The following is a 20,346-nucleotide window of genomic DNA, read 5'->3' on the forward strand; positions in this document are numbered from 1 at the left end:
ATTTTTGATCGTGAAATATTTGTCAATTTGTAGAATTAGATTTTTAATTTTAATTACTATTAGAATTAGTTTTTTTAGTTCTAGTTTAGTATTTTTGTTAAATGATTATTCTTTATTTTTAGAGTGAGAAGTTGTTAGTTTAAATTCAACTAGAATTGTAATAACTTTTTTGTTCGATTGAATGAGATTACTATTTATGTCTTTTGTTTTGTTAATTGCTTCTTTAGTAATTTATTATAGAAAGGAGTACATGAGAGGAGATATAAATATTAACCGTTTTATTATATTAGTTTTAATATTTGTGTTGTCTATGATGTTGCTAATTATTAGCCCTAATTTAATTAGAATTTTGTTAGGGTGAGATGGGTTAGGGTTGGTATCTTACTGTTTGGTTATTTATTTTCAAAATGTTAAGTCTTATAATGCTGGGATACTTACTGCTTTGTCTAACCGGATTGGGGATGTGGCCTTTTTATTGGCTATTGCTTGAATGTTAAATTATGGAAGTTGAAATTATATTTTTTATTTGGAAAGTATGAAGGATAGCGTTGAAATAGAAATTATTGGAGCATTAGTTATATTGGCTGCTATAACTAAAAGAGCTCAGATTCCGTTTTCTTCTTGATTACCTGCTGCTATAGCAGCTCCTACCCCTGTATCGGCTTTAGTTCATTCTTCAACTCTAGTAACTGCTGGGGTTTATTTATTAATCCGATTTAATATTTTATTAAGAGGTAGATGGTTGGGTGATTTATTGTTGTTGCTTTCTGGACTAACTATATTTATGGCAGGGCTAGGGGCTAATTTTGAATTTGATTTAAAGAAAATTATTGCTCTTTCTACGTTAAGACAGTTGGGTCTTATAATAAGAATTTTATCTATAGGATTTTATAAACTTGCTTTTTTCCATTTGTTAACTCACGCTTTATTTAAAGCATTGTTATTTATGTGTGCTGGAGCCATTATTCATAACATAAATAATTCTCAAGACATTCGGTTGATAGGGGGGTTAGGTGTATATATGCCCTTGACTTCTGGGTGTTTTAATGTGGCTAATTTAGCGTTGTGTGGGATACCTTTTTTAGCTGGGTTTTATTCTAAGGATTTGATTTTAGAAGTTGTTTCTTTAAGTTATATTAATGTTTTTTCTTTTTTTCTTTATTTTTTTTCTACTGGGCTAACTGTCTGTTATTCTTTTCGACTGGTTTATTATTCTATAACGGGGGAATTAAACTGTGGTTCTTTAAATATACTAAGAGATGAGGGTTGAGTTATGTTGCGAGGAATAAGTGGTCTATTAATTATGAGAATTGTGGGAGGTAGCATATTAAGATGGTTAATTTTTCCAACTCCCTATATGGTTTGTTTGCCTAGCCATTTAAAATTATTGACTTTATTTGTTTGTGTAGTAGGAGGAGTACTGGGGTATTTAATTTCTAATGTTTCTTTATTTTATTTTAATAAGTCTTTGCATAATTATTTAGCTAGTTATTTTTCTGGCTCTATATGATTTATGCCTTATATTTCAACTTACGGGATTATTAATTATCCTTTGGTGTTAGGGATAAGAGTGTGTAAATCTTTTGATCAGGGGTGGTCAGAATTTTTAGGAGGTCAAAATTTATATAATGAGTTGGTTAAATATTCTCAATATGTATCTATTATACACAATAATAACTTAAAGATTTATCTTTTATTATTTGTTTTATGAATTATTTTCTTGTTTTCATTTTTTTTGATTTTTTATTCAAGTAGCTTAAAATAGAGCATAACACTGAAGATGTTAGGGTAATTAAATAATTCTTGGATGTAGAGCATTCTATTTAGTAATTTATAAAAAAGAAAATTTTATTTTTACAATGAAAATGTAATGTTTTTATTAAACTATATAAACAGAAGTACAAATGGAGTTTAACCATTAAAAGATAAAAGTTAGCAGCTTTTTCTTGAACGTCATACTTCCTTAATTGGAGGATATTCTCAGTTCTATCATTAACAGTGATAAGCCTCTTTTTGGCTTCAATTAATAACTAGTAATTTAACTAATACTTAAGTTTACTAGAATAAGGGTATTATATACCTAAAATTAGGTCGAAACTAATTGCAATAAATCGCTTCATATTCTTAATTATAAGGTAGATTGATATTTCAATACTTTTTGAATGCAAATCAAATGTTATAATTAACTACAACCCTAATTTGATCAATTTAGTATCCCTTGGTTTCATTCGTGGTATAGTCCGATAATTAAAATAATGATGAATACAATTCTTGTTGTAGCCCACATAGTAATATTAGAAATTGAAATAATTAAAATTATGGGTAGAATAAGAGCAATTTCTACATCAAAAATTAAGAAAATAATTGTAATTAAAAAGAACCGAAGGGAAAAGGGCAGTCGTGAAGAAGATTTAGGATCAAACCCGCATTCAAAAGGAGAACATTTTTCACGATCTGTTAATGCTTTTTTTGATAAAATAGAGGCTAGAGTTATAACTACGCTGGTAATAATAATTAAAATTGATGCTATAATAGCAATTGAAAAAATTATCTATACTACTAATTAGTAGACCTTATGATTGGAAGTCAAATATACTTATATACTATACAGATAAAAATTAATTATCCTCCTCATCAATAAATTGAAATATAAAGGAATAATCAGACGATATCGACGAAATGTCAGTATCATGCAGCTGCTTCAAATCCAAAGTGGTGAGTTTTAGAAAAGTGATTGTTTAAATGGCGAATTAAGCATACTAGAAGAAAGGTTGTCCCAATTAATACATGAATTCCGTGGAATCCTGTTGCCATGAAAAAGGTAGATCCATAAACTGAATCTGCGATAGTAAACGGTGCTTCGATGTATTCATATGCTTGCAGAATAGTGAAGTAAACCCCTAGAAGAACTGTAAAAAATAGTCCCTGTGTTGCTTGAGAGTGATTACCTTCTATTAAACTGTGATGAGCTCATGTTACAGTTACTCCTGAGGACAATAGAATAGCTGTGTTTAATAGTGGGATTTGGAATGGGTTAAAGGGTTGAATCCCTGCAGGGGGCCATATAGCTCCTAATTCAATAGCTGGGGATAATCTACTATGGAAAAAAGCTCAGAAGAAAGATACAAAAAATAAAACTTCTGATAAAATAAATAGAATTATTCCTCACCGTAGTCCTAGTGTTACAGGTAGAGTGTGTAATCCTTGAAAAGTTCCTTCTCGAGAAACATCTCGTCATCATTGATAAACGGTTAAAATAGTAATAATATTTCCTAAGGCAAATAATGAAATATCATATTGATGGAATCATTTTACTAGTCCTGATACAGAAGTTATAGCTCCGATTGCTCCTGTTAAAGGTCACGGGCTATAATCTACTAAATGAAAGGGGTGATTTGAGTGTGTTGACATTAGTTTACTTCTCTAGAGTATAGTGTACTTAGAACTGCGAATACGTACGATTGAATAATAGCTACTGCTGATTCTAATACTAATAGAGCAATTTGACCGATTAATAATAAAGATACAATTGCATAAGAAAGGGAGGGTCCGGTGTTTCCTAGAAGAGTAAGTAATAAGTGTCCTGCAATTATATTAGCTGCTAATCGAACGGCTAAAGTTCCAGGTCGAATAATATTACTAATAGTTTCGATACATACTATAAATGGTATAAGAACTGCAGGAGTTCCTTGAGGGACTAGGTGAGCAAATATGTGCTGTGTGTGGTTGATTCATCCATAAAGTATGAAACATAATCATAGGGGTAGAGCTAATGTAAGAGTAAGCGTTAAATGACTTGTTCTTGTAAAAATATAGGGAAATAATCCTATAAAATTGTTGAATAAAATTAGTGAAAATAGAGAAACAAAAATAAAGGTTGACCCTGAATGTCCTGATGGCCCTAAAAGAGTCTTGAATTCTTTATGAAGTGTAAGAAGAATTGAATTTCAGAAGATGTGTCATCGTGAAGGTATCAATCAGTAGGCAGAAGGAATTAGGAGAAGTCCTAAAAATGTTCTTATTCAATTTAGCGATAAATTGAAAATGCTTGATGAGGGGTCGAATACAGAGAATAAATTTGTTATCATTTTCAGTTTAAAGAAGTTGTTGAATACTTATTTGAGATTTCTGATTTAGGTGTTTTAGGAATTACAGAGTAATAATTTATTATACTAAACAAGATGAAAGTAATTGAAAAGATAATAAACAGACTTAATCAACCAATGGGGGCTATTTGAGGCACTAAAAAATATTAAATACTTTAATAATTTTAGTTTGACATACTAATGTTATTTTTTAACTAATTTTTTTCATTAGAAGTAAGTGCTAATTTACTATAAGATGGTTTAAGAGACCAGTACTTGCTTTCAGTCATCTAATGAAAATTATGAATTAGTTCTACTAGTTACTCATTTGATAAAATGATTCACAGGAAGGCTTTCAATTACAATGGGTATGAATCTGTGATTAGCCCCGCAAATTTCTGAACATTGACCGTAAAATAATCCAGGGCGATTTATTAGGAAATTAGTTTGGTTTAGTCGACCAGGGGTTCCATCAACCTTTACTCCTAAAGCTGGCACTGTTCATGAATGAATTACGTCTGCTGCTGTCACTAAAATTCGAATTTGTGAATTTATAGGTAAAACTACACGATTATCAACATCTAGAAGTCGGAATCCGTCTGTTGTTAATTCATTAGTTGGAATTATATATGAATCAAATTCTACATTCATAAAGTCTGAATATTCATAGCTTCAGTATCATTGATGTCCAATAGCTTTTAATGTAACTGATGGTTCATTAATTTCATCTAGTAAATATAGTAGTCGAAGGGAGGGTAGGGCAATAAATAGTAGGACAATTGCTGGAAGAATTGTTCAAATTATTTCAATAGTTTGGCCATGTAAAAGGTTTCGATTAGTGTATGAATTAAAGAATAGTATAAATATTAAATACCCTACTAATGTTGTAATTATTACTAAAATTATTAAAGCGTGGTCATGAAAGAAGGTAAGTTGTTCTATAAGAGGAGAGGCTCTATCTTGAAGGCCAAGGGCAGCTCATGTTGTCATTAGTTTCTAATAAAAGTAAAATACTTTATATATGGAGCTTAAATCCATTGCACTAATCTGCCATATTAGATAGTTAGTTAAAAGAGGCAGTTCTGAATAACTGTGTTCAGCTGGAGGGGTGTTTTGAAGTCATTCAATTGAAGAGCTAAGCTGTATAGGGTAAATTACTTGTCGTTGTGTTACTAAGCTTTCTCAAATGATGAATAAGAAGAATAGAATTCCTAGTAAAGAAATAGATGAACCAATAGTAGACACTACATTTCATGTTGTATAGGCATCAGGGTAGTCTGAATAACGTCGCGGCATACCCGCTAATCCTAAAAAGTGTTGTGGGAAGAATGTTAGGTTTACCCCAATAAATATAATAATAAATTGACTTTTCAATCATTTAGGATTTAATACTAATCCTGTAAAAAGTGGGTACCAGTGAACAAACCCTGCTATAATAGCAAAAACTGCTCCTATTGATAGAACATAGTGGAAATGAGCTACTACATAGTATGTGTCATGAAGAATAATGTCTACAGATGAATTAGCAAGAACTACTCCGGTTAATCCTCCTACTGTAAATAAGAATACAAACCCTAGGGCTCATAGTATAGCTGGGGAATAGTTTAGTTGAGTACCGTGTAATGTGGCTAGTCAACTAAAAATTTTAATACCTGTAGGTACAGCAATAATTATTGTGGCTGAAGTGAAATAGGCACGAGTGTCTACATCTATACCTACTGTGAATATATGGTGAGCTCATACAATAAATCCTAATAAACCAATTGCTATCATAGCATAAATTATTCCTAGAGATCCAAATGTTTCCTTTTTTCCTGACTCTTGACTAATAATATGAGAAATTATTCCGAATCCTGGAAGAATTAAAATATAAACTTCTGGGTGTCCAAAGAATCAAAATAAGTGTTGGTAAAGAATAGGGTCTCCTCCCCCAGCAGGGTCAAAAAAGGAGGTATTTAAGTTTCGATCTGTTAATAATATAGTAATAGCTCCTGCTAAAACTGGCAATGATAGTAAAAGTAATAGGGCTGTTAATACAACTGCTCAAACGAAAAGAGGTATTCGGTCAAACGAAATCCCTGTAGATCGTATATTAATAACTGTTGTAATGAAATTTACTGCTCCTAAAATCGATGAGATACCAGCTAAGTGAAGTGAGAAAATAGCTAAATCAACTGAAGCCCCTCCGTGTGCAATAACAGACGATAGGGGTGGGTAAACTGTTCAACCTGTACCAGATCCGTTTTCTACTATACTTCTCACTAATAGTAGTGTAAGGGAAGGGGGTAGTAATCAAAATCTTATATTATTTATTCGTGGGAATGCTATATCGGGCGCACCTAATATTAAAGGAACAAGCCAGTTTCCGAAACCACCAATTATAATCGGTATAACTATAAAGAAAATCATTACGAAAGCATGGGCTGTTACAATTACATTATAAATCTGATCGTCTCCGATTAATGCTCCGGGATGCCCTAGTTCAGCTCGGACTAAAATTCTAAGGGATGTTCCGACTATCCCTGCTCAGGCTCCGAAGATAAAATATAAAGTTCCAATATCTTTATGATTTGTTGAGAATAGCCATTGTCGCGATTAAATGGCTGAAGATTAGGCGATAGACTGTAAATCTATTTATAAGAATTTATTCTTTTTAATCATTTACAGTAATTTAACTAATACTTAAGTTTGGCTTTATAGTCAATAATGACATTAGACTGCAATTCTAAAGGAGTAATAAATTACTAAGGCTTAAAAGATTTATACTTATATTTATAGCTTTGAAGGCTATTAGTTTAATTAACTTAAAGCCTTGTATGCTGTAATTTATAAGAATAAATAAACCGTAGAAACTAAGATTAGACTAAATGTGGAGATAAACGATAGGACTAGTATTAATTTAAAAGAAATATTGTTGATAACTATATCAATAGTTCAATTATTTTCATAATAATTAAGCATAAATGCCGCGAAACATAGTCGTAGATAAAAAAATAGGGTAATTAGTGTTATAACTGTTATAATCGTTATTAACATATATTGACTTTTTAGTACTAAAAGTTGAATCACTAGCCACTTAGGTAAAAATCCGATAAATGGGGGCAGTCCACCCAGTGAAAGTAGGTTTAAAAATAAAATGAACTTAAGGATTTTAGAATTGAAGAATGAATTAAATAGTTGGTTAATATGGAATATCTTAAAATTGTTGAATATAAAGGTTAAGCTGAATGATAAAAATGTATAAAAAGAAAAGTAAATACACCATATTGATTCATTCGCTTGTATAGCTGCTAGTATTCATCCTAAGTGGTTGATTGATGAAAAGGCTATTAATTTTCGCAGAGATGTTTGATTGAGCCCTCCTAACGATCCTGTGATAGTTGAGGTAATAATTGCTACGAAAATAAAGGTGTTTTGTGTTGTGTAAGAGATTAGTATTAGAGGGGCAATTTTTTGTCATGTTATTAAAGTAAGGGCGTTTATTCAAGAGAGTCCCTCTATAACATTAGGGAATCAAAAATGAAACGGTGCTGCTCCTCTTTTTAATAGTAGTGAAGAAATAATAATTAAATTACTGTAAGAAGAATTGTCTTGGGTAATTGGGTAATTATTCAAGTATATTAATATAATAGCAAACAGTAGCACTGCTGATGCTATGGCTTGAGTTAAAAAGTATTTTAATGAGGCTTCTGTAGATGTTAAGTTATTACTATTTATTAGGGGGATAAATGATAACAAATTAATTTCTAGCCCTATTCAGGCACCTAATCAAGAATTAGATGAGACGGTAATTAGGGTTCCTGTTATTAAGATAAAAAAGAATATAATTTTTGCTGAATTATTAAAAATTAAAAAGAAAAGGATTAGAACCTTTATAAATGGGGTATGAACCCAGTAGCTTAGTTAGCTTATCTTTTTATTTAACCTAATGTTAATTTTTAATTTAATAGGTATATTTTTTATAGTTATTGCTATTTTAATAAATAGGGTATATTTTGGTGTATGATGCACAAAAGTTTTTGATACTTTTAGAAATAGTTTAATTCTATTAAATATAATGAATGCAATACTGATTGCATTATTTACCCTATCAAGGTAACCCTTTTATCAGGCAATTCATTGAATGAAATTAACTTATTTCAAATGAAATAGGCTGTTTTCATCTAATTTTTTTTTTTTTTTTTTTTATCAATTTATATTGATTTGCACAAAAATCTTTTCAATGTAAATGAAATGCTTTACTGAATAAGCTTTAAATTGTCATTCTAGATACACCTTCCGGTACATCTACTATGTTACGACTTATCTTGCCTTAATAGCAAGAGCGACGGGCGATGTGTGCATATTCTAGAGCTAAAATCAAATTAACAATCTTTAAAATTTTACTATCAAATCCACCTTCACTAAACATTTCAAAATTAGATCCGTTTAAATAAATTTATTGTAACCCATCTCTACTTAAATATAAGCTACACCTTGATCTGATATAAATTCTTATAAAAATTATAGAAAATTATTATTCTAATAAAATATTCTGATAACGACGGTATATAAACTGAAAAACAAATTTAAGTGAGGTACATCGTGGATTATCAATTACAGGACAGGTTCCTCTGAATAGACTAAAATACCGCCAAATTTTTTAAGTTTCAAGAACATAGCTACTACTACCTTAGTGATTAAAATTACATTTTAAATAATAGGGTATCTAATCCTAGTTTATAACTAAAATTTACAAGCTTCAAAACCTTTATAAAAAAATTTTTTAAATTTAAAATTTCACCTAATAAATTTAATGTTATTTTCATATAATAAATTTTAACTCACACCAAACAAATTTTATTCGCATTATTTGTGTAACCGCGGCTGCTGGCACAAATTTAGCCAATACTCTATGAAATTACTATTTCCAAATTTCTTTGATTAATAATACTATTTACTGAGAATATAATTAAATTTTATTTACCATTTAAATAAATAAAAATACACGCAAAAACTTACATATAAAATAAATCAATAATAAAATACAAAGCCAAAATAAAACTTTAATATTAGTTAAATTAATAATCAATATATAACAACAATAAATATAAATATTAAAATAAATAACGTTATTAAGTTAATAAAAAAAAAATTAGATTAAAAACCTTAAATAAAACTGATTAGTAGTTTCTCTTAATCAGCAATTACCCCCTAAGTAATATACCGTTTTTCATTAAAAAAATTAGATGAAACTTATCCTATTATAAAAAATCAACTAAATTAAATCTTACTGTTAATTTTTAAAATTAATTTTAAATCTATCCATATTTATAAAAATAAATATTAATAATAAAAAAAAAATAATATACAAATTGAAATAATAATTAAATTAAATAATAGAAAAAAATTATATTAATAACTAGTAATTTAACTAATATTTAAGTTTCATCTAATTTTTTTTTTTTTTTTTTTTTATTAATAAATTTTATAAATATTAAATTTATTTATAAATATTTTATCATGTATTTATTTTAAATGTAAATTTATTTATTATACTTATATAAATATTAAAAATAAATAAACGATATACCAAATTAAGATTAATATATATATATATGTATATAAATATTTAATTAATTAATAGATATCTATATTCATATAAAAAAAAACCTTAAGATTCATAGATGAATAACAGTATTATCAATTTATTAGTATATAATATAATCTAACATTATAAACATTGTTATAAATTAATATTAAAAATAAATTTATTATAATCATTTATCTATTTATATGAAGTTGATCTTTTAATTCTCGGAAATGTCTATATTGGAATTTTAAGTTATCTAGATTAACAAAAATTAATTTTTAAAGCAGTACTTTTTTTATTTATTTAAATACTTAAAAAATAATTTTTAATTAAGGTATGTATACAACTTAAATGTAAGTATAAAAAAAAAAAAAAAAAAAAAAATTAGATGAAAACAGCCTATTTCATTTGAAATAAGTTAATTTCATTCAATGAATTGCCTGATAAAAGGGTTACCTTGATAGGGTAAATAATGCAATCAGTATTGCATTCATTATATTTAATAGAATTAAACTATTTCTAAAAGTATCAAAAACTTTTGTGCATCATACACCAAAATATACCTTATTTATTAAAATAGCGATAACTATAAAAAATATACCTATTAAATTAAAAATCAACATTAGGTTAAATAAAAAGATAAGCTAACTAAGCTACTGGGTTCATACCCCATTTATAAAGGTTCTAATCCTTTTCTTTTTAATTTTTAATAATTCAGCAAAAATTATATTCTTTTTTATCTTAATAACAGGAACCCTAATTACCGTCTCATCTAATTCTTGATTAGGTGCCTGAATAGGGCTAGAAATTAATTTGTTATCATTTATCCCCCTAATAAATAGTAATAACTTAACGTCTACAGAAGCCTCATTAAAATATTTTTTAACTCAAGCCATAGCATCAGCAGTGCTACTGTTTGCTATTATATTAATATACTTGAATAATTACCCAATTACCCAAGACAATTCTTCTTACAGTAATTTAATTATTATTTCTTCACTACTATTAAAAAGAGGAGCAGCACCGTTTCATTTTTGATTCCCTAATGTTATAGAGGGACTCTCTTGAATAAACGCCCTTACTTTAATAACATGACAAAAAATTGCCCCTCTAATACTAATCTCTTACACAACACAAAACACCTTTATTTTTGTAGCAATTATTGCCTCAGCTATCACAGGGTCGTTAGGAGGGCTCAATCAAACATCTCTGCGAAAATTAATAGCCTTTTCATCAATCAACCACTTAGGATGAATACTAGCAGCTATACAAGCGAATGAATCAATATGGTGTATTTACTTTTCTTTTTATACATTTTTATCATTCAGCTTAACCTTTATATTCAACAATTTTAAGATATTCCATATTAACCAACTATTTAATTCATTCTTCAATTCTAAAATCCTTAAGTTCATTTTATTTTTAAACCTACTTTCACTGGGTGGACTGCCCCCATTTATCGGATTTTTACCTAAGTGGCTAGTGATTCAACTTTTAGTACTAAAAAGTCAATATATGTTAATAACGGTTATAACAGTTATAACACTAATTACCTTATTTTTTTATCTACGACTATGTTTCGCGGCATTTATGCTTAATTATTATGAAAATAATTGAACTATTGATATAGTTATCAACAATATTTCTTTTAAATTAATACTAGTCCTATCGTTTATCTCCACATTTAGTCTAATCTTAGTTTCTACGGTTTATTTATTCTTATAAATTATATCATACAAGGCTTTAAGTTAATTAAACTAATAGCCTTCAAAGCTATAAATATAAGTATAAATCTTTTAAGCCTTAGTAATTTATTACTCCTTTAGAATTGCAGTCTAATGTCATTATTGACTATAAAGCCAAACTTAAATATTAGTTAAATTACTGTAAATGATTAAAAAGAATAAATTCTTATAAATAGATTTACAGTCTATCGCCTAATCTTCAGCCATTTAATCGCGACAATGGCTATTCTCAACAAATCATAAAGATATTGGAACTTTATATTTTATCTTCGGAGCCTGAGCAGGTATAGTCGGAACATCCCTTAGAATTTTAGTCCGAGCTGAACTAGGACATCCCGGAGCATTAATCGGAGACGATCAGATTTATAATGTAATTGTAACAGCCCATGCTTTCGTAATGATTTTCTTTATAGTTATACCAATTATAATTGGTGGTTTCGGAAACTGGCTTGTTCCTTTAATATTAGGTGCACCCGATATAGCATTCCCACGAATAAATAATATAAGATTTTGGTTACTACCCCCTTCCCTTACACTACTATTAGTGAGAAGTATAGTAGAAAACGGAGCTGGTACAGGTTGAACAGTTTACCCACCCCTATCGTCTGTTATTGCACACGGAGGGGCTTCAGTTGATTTAGCTATTTTCTCACTTCACTTAGCTGGTATCTCATCGATTTTAGGAGCAGTAAATTTCATTACAACAGTTATTAATATACGATCTACAGGGATTTCGTTTGACCGAATACCTCTTTTCGTTTGAGCAGTTGTATTAACAGCCCTATTACTTTTACTATCATTGCCAGTTTTAGCAGGAGCTATTACTATATTATTAACAGATCGAAACTTAAATACCTCCTTTTTTGACCCCGCTGGGGGAGGAGACCCTATTCTTTACCAACACTTATTTTGATTCTTTGGACATCCAGAAGTTTATATTTTAATTCTTCCAGGATTCGGAATAATTTCTCATATTATTAGTCAAGAGTCAGGAAAAAAGGAAACATTTGGATCTCTAGGAATAATTTATGCTATGATAGCAATTGGCTTATTAGGATTTATTGTATGAGCTCACCATATATTCACAGTAGGTATAGATGTAGACACTCGTGCCTATTTCACTTCAGCCACAATAATTATTGCTGTACCTACAGGTATTAAAATTTTTAGTTGACTAGCCACATTACACGGTACTCAACTAAACTATTCCCCAGCTATACTATGAGCCCTAGGGTTTGTATTCTTATTTACAGTAGGGGGATTAACCGGAGTAGTTCTTGCTAATTCATCTGTAGATATTATTCTTCATGACACATACTATGTAGTAGCTCATTTCCACTATGTTCTATCAATAGGAGCAGTTTTTGCTATTATAGCAGGGTTTGTTCACTGGTACCCACTTTTTACAGGGTTAGTATTAAATCCTAAATGATTGAAAAGTCAATTTATTATTATATTTATTGGGGTAAACCTAACATTCTTCCCACAACACTTTTTAGGATTAGCGGGTATGCCGCGACGTTATTCAGACTACCCTGATGCCTATACAACATGAAATGTAGTGTCTACTATTGGTTCATCTATTTCTTTACTAGGAATTCTATTCTTCTTATTCATCATTTGAGAAAGCTTAGTAACACAACGACAAGTAGTTTACCCTATACAGCTTAGCTCCTCAATTGAATGACTTCAAAACACCCCTCCAGCTGAACACAGTTATTCAGAACTGCCTCTTTTAACTAACTATCTAATATGGCAGATTAGTGCAATGGATTTAAGCTCCATATATAAAGTATTTTACTTTTATTAGAAACTAATGACAACATGAGCTGCCCTTGGCCTTCAAGATAGAGCCTCTCCTCTTATAGAACAACTTACCTTCTTTCATGACCACGCTTTAATAATTTTAGTAATAATTACAACATTAGTAGGATATTTAATATTTATACTATTCTTTAATTCATACACTAATCGAAACCTTTTACATGGCCAAACTATTGAAATAATTTGAACAATTCTTCCAGCAATTGTCCTACTATTTATTGCCCTACCCTCCCTTCGACTACTATATTTACTAGATGAAATTAATGAACCATCAGTTACATTAAAAGCTATTGGACATCAATGATACTGAAGCTATGAATATTCAGACTTTATGAATGTAGAATTTGATTCATATATAATTCCAACTAATGAATTAGCAACAGACGGGTTCCGACTTCTAGATGTTGATAATCGTGTAGTTTTACCTATAAATTCACAAATTCGAATTTTAGTGACAGCAGCAGACGTAATTCATTCATGAACAGTGCCAGCTTTAGGAGTAAAGGTGGATGGAACCCCTGGTCGACTAAACCAAACTAATTTCCTAATAAATCGCCCTGGATTATTTTACGGTCAATGTTCAGAAATTTGCGGGGCTAATCACAGATTCATACCCATTGTAATTGAAAGCCTTCCTGTGAATCATTTTATCAAATGAGTAACTAGTAGAACTAATTCATAATTTTCATTAGATGACTGAAAGCAAGTACTGGTCTCTTAAACCATCTTATAGTAAATTAGCACTTACTTCTAATGAAAAAAAAAATTAGTTAAAAAATAACATTAGTATGTCAAACTAAAATTATTAAAGTATTTAATATTTTTAAGGTACAATAAATTAAATTTTCTTTTAATACAAAAATTTTTCAAAATATTTCAACTATCTTTCACAATACTAATCAACTATTATTAATATTATTTTTTCATTAAAAATTACTAAAACATTTAATTATATAATTATTTTTAATACCTTAAATTTAAAAACAAAATAAATTAATAAGCAAATTTTGATCAATTTATATTGATTTGCACAAAAATCTTTTCAATGTAAATGAAATGCTTTACTGAATAAGCTTTAAATTGTCATTCTAGATACACCTTCCGGTACATCTACTATGTTACGACTTATCTTGCCTTAATAGCAAGAGCGACGGGCGATGTGTGCATATTCTAGAGCTAAAATCAAATTAACAATCTTTAAAATTTTACTATCAAATCCACCTTCACTAAACATTTCAAAATTAGATCCGTTTAAATAAATTTATTGTAACCCATCTCTACTTAAATATAAGCTACACCTTGATCTGATATAAATTCTTATAAAAATTATAGAAAATTATTATTCTAATAAAATATTCTGATAACGACGGTATATAAACTGAAAAACAAATTTAAGTGAGGTACATCGTGGATTATCAATTACAGGACAGGTTCCTCTGAATAGACTAAAATACCGCCAAATTTTTAAGTTTCAAGAACATAGCTACTACTACCTTAGTGATTAAAGTTACATTTTAAATAATAGGGTATCTAATCCTAGTTTATAACTAAAATTTACAAGCTTCAAAACCTTTATAAAAAAATTTTTTAAATTTAAAATTTCACCTAATAAATTTAATGTTATTTTCATATAATAAATTTTAACTCACACCAAACAAATTTTATTCGCATTATTTGTGTAACCGCGGCTGCTGGCACAAATTTAGCCAATACTCTATGAAATTACTATTTCCAAATTTCTTTGATTAATAATACTATTTACTGAGAATATAATTAAATTTTATTTACTATTTAAATAAATAAAAATACACGCAAAAACTTACATATAAAATAAATCAATAATAAAATACAAAGCCAAAATAAAACTTTAATATTAGTTAAATTAATAATCAATATATAACAACAATAAATATAAATATTAAAATAGATAACGTTATTAAGTTAATAAAAAAAAAAATAGATTAAAAACCTTAAATAAAACCGATTAGTAGTTTCTCTTAATCAGCAATTACCCCCTAAGTAATATACCGTTTTTCATTAAAAAAATTAGATGAAACTTAACCTATTATAAAAAATCAACTAAATTAAATCTTACTGTTAATTTTTAAAATTAATTTTAAATCTATCCATATTTATAAAAATAAATATTAATAATAAAAAAAAAATAATATACAAATTGAAATAATAATTAAATTAAATAATAGAAAAAAATTATATTAATAACTAGTAATTTAACTAATATTTAAGTTTCATCTAATTTTTTTTTTTTTTTAATAAATTTTATAAATATTAAATTTATTTATAAATATTTTATCATGTATTTATTTTAAATGTAAATTTATTTATTATACTTATATAAATATTAAAAATAAATAAACGATATACCAAGTTAAGATTAATATATATATATATGTATATAAATATTTAATTAATTAATAGATATCTATATTCATATAAAAAAAAACCTTAAGATTCATAGATGAATAACAGTATTATCAATTTATTAGTATATAATATAATCTAACATTATAAACATTGTTATAAATTAATATTAAAAATAAATTTATTATAATCATTTATCTATTTATATGAAGTTGATCTTTTAATTCTCGGAAATGTCTATATTGGAATTTTAAGTTATCTAGATTAACAAAAATTAATTTTTAAAGCAGTACTTTTTTTATTTATTTAAATACTTAAAAAATAATTTTTAATTAAGGTATGTATACAACTTAAATGTAAGTATAAAAAAAAAAAAAAAAAAAAAAAATTAGATGAAAACAGCCTATTTCATTTGAAATAAGTTAATTTCATTCAATGAATTGCCTGATAAAAGGGTTACCTTGATAGGGTAAATAATGCAATCAGTATTGCATTCATTATATTTAATAGAATTAAACTATTTCTAAAAGTATCAAAAACTTTTGTGCATCATACACCAAAATATACCTTATTTATTAAAATAGCGATAACTATAAAAAATATACCTATTAAATTAAAAATCAACATTAGGTTAAATAAAAAGATAAGCTAACTAAGCTACTGGGTTCATACCCCATTTATAAAGGTTCTAATCCTTTTCTTTTTAATTTTTAATAATTCAGCAAAAATTATATTCTTTTTTATCTTAATAACAGGAACCCTAATTACCGTCTCATCTAATTCTTGATTAGGTGCCTGAATAGGGCTAGAAATTAATTTGTTATCATTTATCCCCCTAATAAATAGTAATAACTTAACATCTACAGAAGCCTCATTAAAATATTTTTTAACTCAAGCCATAGCATCAGCAGTGCTACTGTTTGCTATTATATTAATACACTTAAATAATTACCCAATTACCCAAGACAATTCTTCTTACAGTAATTTAATTATTATTTCTTCACTACTATTAAAAAGAGGAGCAGCACCGTTTCATTTTTGATTTCCTAATGTTATAGAGGGACTCTCTTGAATAAACGCTCTTACTTTAATAACATGACAAAAAATTGCCCCTCTAATACTAATCTCTTACACAACACAAAACACCTTTATTTTTGTAGCAATTATTGCCTCAGCTATCACAGGGTCGTTAGGAGGGCTCAATCAAACATCTCTGCGAAAATTAATAGCCTTTTCATCAATCAACCACTTAGGATGAATACTAGCAGCTATACAAGCGAATGAATCAATATGGTGTATTTACTTTTCTTTTTATACATTTTTATCATTCAGCTTAACCTTTATATTCAACAATTTTAAGATATTCCATATTAACCAACTATTTAATTCATTCTTCAATTCTAAAATCCTTAAGTTCATTTTATTTTTAAACCTACTTTCACTGGGTGGACTGCCCCCATTTATCGGATTTTTACCTAAGTGGCTAGTGATTCAACTTTTAGTACTAAAAAGTCAATATATGTTAATAACGATTATAACAGTTATAACACTAATTACCTTATTTTTTTATCTACGACTATGTTTCGCGGCATTTATGCTTAATTATTATGAAAATAATTGAACTATTGATATAGTTATCAACAATATTTCTTTTAAATTAATACTAGTCCTATCGTTTATCTCCACATTTAGTCTAATCTTAGTTTCTACGGTTTATTTATTCTTATAAATTATAGCATACAAGGCTTTAAGTTAATTAAACTAATAGCCTTCAAAGCTATAAATATAAGTATAAATCTTTTAAGCCTTAGTAATTTATTACTCCTTTAGAATTGCAGTCTAATGTCATTATTGACTATAAAGCCAACCTTAAATATTAGTTAAATTACTGTAAATGATTAAAAAGAATAAATTCTTATAAATAGATTTACAGTCTATCGCCTAATCTTCAGCCATTTAATCGCGACAATGGCTATTCTCAACAAATCATAAAGATATTGGAACTTTATATTTTATCTTCGGAGCCTGAGCAGGGATAGTCGGAACATCCCTTAGAATTTTAGTCCGAGCTGAACTAGGGCATCCCGGAGCATTAATCGGAGACGATCAGATTTATAATGTAATTGTAACAGCCCATGCTTTCGTAATGATTTTCTTTATAGTTATACCGATTATAATTGGTGGTTTCGGAAACTGGCTTGTTCCTTTAATATTAGGTGCGCCCGATATAGCATTCCCACGAATAAATAATATAAGATTTTGATTACTACCCCCTTCCCTTACACTACTATTAGTGAGAAGTATAGTAGAAAACGGAGCTGGTACAGGTTGAACAGTTTACCCACCCCTATCGTCTGTTATTGCACACGGAGGGGCTTCAGTTGATTTAGCTATTTTCTCACTTCACTTAGCTGGTATCTCATCGATTTTAGGAGCAGTAAATTTCATTACAACAGTTATTAATATACGATCTACAGGAATTTCGTTTGACCGAATACCTCTTTTCGTTTGAGCAGTTGTATTAACAGCCCTGTTACTTTTACTATCATTGCCAGTTTTAGCAGGAGCTATTACTATATTATTAACAGATCGAAACTTAAATACCTCCTTTTTTGACCCTGCTGGGGGAGGAGATCCTATTCTTTACCAACACTTATTTTGATTCTTTGGACATCCAGAAGTTTATATTTTAATTCTTCCAGGATTCGGAATAATTTCTCATATTATTAGTCAAGAGTCAGGAAAAAAGGAAACATTTGGATCTCTAGGAATAATTTATGCTATGATAGCAATTGGCTTATTAGGATTTATTGTATGAGCTCACCATATATTCACAGTAGGTATAGATGTAGACACTCGTGCCTATTTCACTTCAGCCACAATAATTATTGCTGTACCTACAGGTATTAAAATTTTTAGTTGACTAGCCACATTACACGGTACTCAACTAAACTATTCCCCAGCTATATTATGAGCCCTAGGGTTTGTATTCTTATTTACAGTAGGAGGATTAACCGGAGTAGTTCTTGCTAATTCATCTGTAGACATTATTCTTCATGACACATACTATGTAGTAGCTCATTTCCACTATGTTCTATCAATAGGAGCAGTTTTTGCTATTATAGCAGGGTTTGTTCACTGGTACCCACTTTTTACAGGATTAGTATTAAATCCTAAATGATTGAAAAGTCAATTTATTATTATATTTATTGGAGTAAACCTAACATTCTTCCCACAACACTTTTTAGGGTTAGCAGGTATGCCGCGACGTTATTCAGACTACCCTGATGCCTATACAACATGAAATGTAGTGTCTACTATTGGTTCATCTATTTCTTTACTAGGAATTCTATTCTTCTTATTCATCATTTGAGAAAGCTTAGTAACACAACGACAAGTAGTTTACCCTATACAGCTTAGCTCTTCAATTGAATGACTTCAAAACACCCCTCCAGCTGAACACAGTTATTCAGAACTGCCTCTTTTAACTAACTATCTAATATGGCAGATTAGTGCAATGGATTTAAGCTCCATATATAAAGTATTTTACTTTTATTAGAAACTAATGACAACATGAGCTGCCCTTGGCCTTCAAGATAGAGCCTCTCCTCTTATAGAACAACTTACCTTCTTTCATGACCACGCTTTAATAATTTTAGTAATAATTACAACATTAGTAGGGTATTTAATATTTATACTATTCTTTAATTCATACACTAATCGAAACCTTTTACATGGCCAAACTATTGAAATAATTTGAACAATTCTTCCAGCAATTGTCCTACTATTTATTGCCCTACCCTCCCTTCGGCTACTATATTTACTAGATGAAATTAATGAACCATCAGTTACATTAAAAGCTATTGGACATCAATGATATTGAAGCTATGAATATTCAGACTTTATGAATGTAGAATTTGATTCATATATAATTCCAACTAATGAATTAACAACAGACGGATTCCGACTTCTGGATGTTGATAATCGTGTAGTTTTACCTATAAATTCACAAATTCGAATTTTAGTGACAGCAGCAGACGTAATTCATTCATGAACAGTGCCAGCTTTAGGAGTAAAGGTTGATGGAACCCCTGGTCGACTAAACCAAACTAATTTCCTAATAAATCGCCCTGGATTATTTTACGGTCAATGTTCAGAAATTTGCGGAGCTAATCACAGATTCATACCCATTGTAATTGAAAGCCTTCCTGTGAATCATTTTATCAAATGAGTAACTAGTAGAACTAATTCATAATTTTCATTAGATGACTGAAAGCAAGTACTGGTCTCTTAAACCATCTTATAGTAAATTAGCACTTACTTCTAATGAAAAAAATTAGTTAAAAAATAACATTAGTATGTCAAACTAAAATTATTAAAGTATTTAATATTTTTTAGTGCCTCAAATAGCCCCCATTGGTTGATTAAGTCTGTTTATTATCTTTTCAATTACTTTCATCTTGTTTAGTATAATAAATTATTACTCTGTAATTCCTAAAACACCTAAATCAGAAATCTCAAATAAGTATTCAACAACTTCTTTAAACTGAAAATGATAACAAATTTATTCTCTGTATTCGACCCCTCATCAAGTATTTTCAATTTATCACTAAATTGAATAAGAACATTTTTAGGACTTCTCCTAATTCCTTCTGCCTACTGATTGATACCTTCACGATGACACATCTTCTGAAATTCAATTCTTCTTACACTTCATAAAGAATTCAAGACTCTTTTA

General features: G+C 28.7%; 7 pseudogenes; 5 read left to right on the plus strand and 2 right to left on the minus strand.

The window, feature by feature from the left end:
* Window positions 1-4,381: 4,381 nt before the first annotated feature.
* LOC120779985 lies at window positions 4,382-5,090 on the minus strand (annotated as a pseudogene).
* LOC120779981 lies at window positions 4,382-6,680 on the minus strand (annotated as a pseudogene).
* Window positions 6,681-11,613: 4,933 nt separating this feature from the next.
* On the plus strand, window positions 11,614-13,912 carry LOC120779983 (annotated as a pseudogene).
* LOC120779988 lies at window positions 13,204-13,912 on the plus strand (annotated as a pseudogene).
* Window positions 13,913-15,705: 1,793 nt separating this feature from the next.
* Window positions 15,706-17,351, plus strand: LOC120780009 (annotated as a pseudogene).
* A 208-nt stretch (window positions 17,352-17,559) lies between these two features.
* LOC120779982 lies at window positions 17,560-19,867 on the plus strand (annotated as a pseudogene).
* LOC120779987 lies at window positions 19,159-19,867 on the plus strand (annotated as a pseudogene).
* Window positions 19,868-20,346: the final 479 nt, after the last annotated feature.

This window comes from Bactrocera tryoni, unplaced genomic scaffold (genome assembly GCF_016617805.1).
Source record: "Bactrocera tryoni isolate S06 unplaced genomic scaffold, CSIRO_BtryS06_freeze2 scaffold_120, whole genome shotgun sequence".
NCBI classification, from domain to species: Eukaryota; Metazoa; Arthropoda; class Insecta; order Diptera; family Tephritidae; genus Bactrocera; species Bactrocera tryoni.